General features: G+C 45.5%; 1 non-coding gene across 1 annotated transcript; it reads right to left on the reverse strand.

The window, feature by feature from the left end:
• Window positions 1-2458: 2458 nt before the first annotated feature.
• Window positions 2459-2530, reverse strand: TRNAD-GUC (transfer RNA aspartic acid (anticodon GUC)). The gene has a single exon. It is a non-coding gene; the product is annotated as a tRNA-Asp (tRNA).
• Window positions 2531-2760: the final 230 nt, after the last annotated feature.

Genomic DNA, 2760 nt, shown 5'->3' on the forward strand with positions numbered 1-2760 from the left:
TTCGATACTTACTCCTCTTACTTTATTCGTATTCAGTGGACTTCATATTCACCCACCTCTACTTTACTGCCATTAAGTCTTCTCTATATTGAAGTATGTAATAGAAGAGCCTGATAAGTATTGCAGTTTTAAGAGAGTAAATACTTTATGTAAAATGAACTAGATATATATGTACTTTATTGTGTGGTGGAAGAAGGACAACCCAGCAAGTAAGCCAGCAGTCTCAAAAAGATGCGTTTCCGACACATTTTTAACATGGCGGAGCATCCGGCCATTATCAATGCGTCCACAGTAAGCCGCACTGCAATCATGACCGAAGTAGTTGCACCTCTAAATTGGGAATGCTCTCTATGTGGTTAATGGTCACCGGTACGGCCACACTATACTGGCAGATAAAAGGCGGGGTGGGGGGGGGGCAACTGCACCTCCCAACCCCCCATTTCTAGACATGCTGCTTTAATTCTGACACATCTTGGTATATATGTCCATGTAAAAAAGAAATTGTGCACCAACAAAACTGAGTATGCAGGGAGGCAAGCACGTCGCTGGCTGCCGCCTGTTCACGCAGCATATTGGCACGCTTTTCCTTCACTTTTGGTTGATGTTTTAACGTGTTCAAAGCTCCCGTGGCATCCTGAAGAACACTTAACATGCTGAGAATGAGCAAACAGAATTAACTGTATTTGCTGCGTGCCGCAATGCAAAAGTTATGCGGTAGGTGATATGAGCCTTCACTCATTCCCACCGGTTGCGTCCATGAGGAAGAAATTGATTATTAAGTTGCGGATTGGCGAAGCTGACGCAGAAGCGATGAAGGTTTGCGGTGCGCACTTCATGCCGGAGGACTTTTTTGGAATACGACAGATGAGTGATGATAACAAGCACTTGAAATCGTGAATAGACGCACCTCCATAAACACGCAGGCATAGTAGCACTATATTATGTGCAGGGAAAAAAATAATGCACAATCTTAACTCAAATGTGTTGTAGGATGATTGCATGATGCTTTCGTTCTTGCCACTCATGCCATTGCGGCTACGTTGGAGTGCAAACATTCTCCGTGCAGCCTTGTACCTGCTGCAAAATTTCTTCTTCTCGATCATGCATTCGCGCTCTGCAACGCCGGCTTGACATTCGACCATTTTTGAGCAGAAAGATGAGTTTCTCATTTATGCATCGAAGCAAAGTGACGCAGGCGTAGAGGGACCTGGAACTCGTACCTGTTGTCGTCTGGCACTTCGATGCGCGGCTACAACGTGTGCACAGGCGCGCATGACTGCACTCGTAAGCTCTCAAATCTTACTCTAACAAACGTTAAACTACTGCGCAGTGTTCACGTAGCGAACCCTCAGCTGATCTGCATGTATATTATTTTATAAAGATAACTGAAAGAATGAAGCGAGCATTGCCGCGGACCGGTAAATATCGGCTATGTATCACTTGATCTGTCTATAGGCAAGACGCGGTAGGACTGACACAGGCTGTAAAACAACAGCAAGACTGTAGCTTACACAGCACGCATAAAGCGCAATAACTAAATTACAAGGGTGAACAGTTATCGCATTAGCTCGCAAAAGTGGTCAGATATGGGTTTTTGTTTACTTCTCGTGTTCAACATCCAGCTTTGTGAACGCAGGCAGGGATAACTAGACAAGAAATTTTTGCTCACAAAACGCTGCTGTAAGGCCGCTTTTCACGCCGTTGATGTAAAGAACTTGGGTCGTGCAACACCAGGAAGATTCTTTTTCTCGACACGGCGGCTTATTCAAGCGGTCTAAGTAACAACTGGCAGAGAGCATCACACCGTACCCGTTCAAAGCGGTCGAATTAATAGAATAGCAAAGAGAAAGCATGGTCAGTTCTCTTTATAACACCATCATGATAAAACTGAAATCACAGCTCGTGTGGTTTGCTTCGAAGCCGCGAAGTTTGCATGCAAAGGCCTTCAACAGTCATGGACGTCGACGTGCACGCTTTTATGCCGCAGCAAACAAGATGACCAGTGTTTAGGACCTCCTTGCCTTCAAGCAGGCTTCGAATACTGCATTCTGCTCACTCAATGTGAGCCATTATGCAGGCTAACGACTGCGGGCGTGTAAATTGAAAAGACATTTGAAGATAATGACGCGAAACATGTCACTGAGCAAGACAACCGCAACACTGCACCGACTGCTCTAGTTCTTAATCTCTCGGACAGCCATGTTGGATTTAAGGAGGTACGTCCTATAGGCCGTGAAAGTTGCGAATAGTGAAAACACAGTTGACTGAACATGCACAGTCAACTGGAGTGTTGGTACTGGCCAGTTAATTTGTGCTGCTTCTCCCCTTTCTTTATTGCCTTCCCCTTGCCGGCTATCATTTTGATGAGCCTGCCCTCCTTGGTGCTATTTTCACTTTGCCTGTCGGCTGCACTAACCCAAAACTTATGTAGTAATAATACATTAAAAAAAAAAAAAAGCTCCCCGTCGGGGAATCGAACCCCGGTCTCCCGCGTGACAGGCGGGGATACTGACCACTATACTAACGAGGAAGTGATTGTTACTTTTCCTTAATGACTATGAGTACCATGAGACAGTCGCTTAATGAGATTGATGAAAAAGAAGGTGACTTATTGTGAGGTCTTTTCGAGAGCCTGATGCTTCAAGCACGAGTGAAAATCTAATTTGAAGCTTTAACTCGCTGCTGTAGCGGCACCTTAGTGCAGACAGCATGCGGCGGTCGACTGAAAGGCGCCGGCAAGTAATCTCGGGGTGCATGTGG

This window comes from Dermacentor variabilis, chromosome 9, assembly GCF_050947875.1.
Source record: "Dermacentor variabilis isolate Ectoservices chromosome 9, ASM5094787v1, whole genome shotgun sequence".
Lineage (NCBI taxonomy): Eukaryota > Metazoa > Arthropoda > Arachnida > Ixodida > Ixodidae > Dermacentor > Dermacentor variabilis.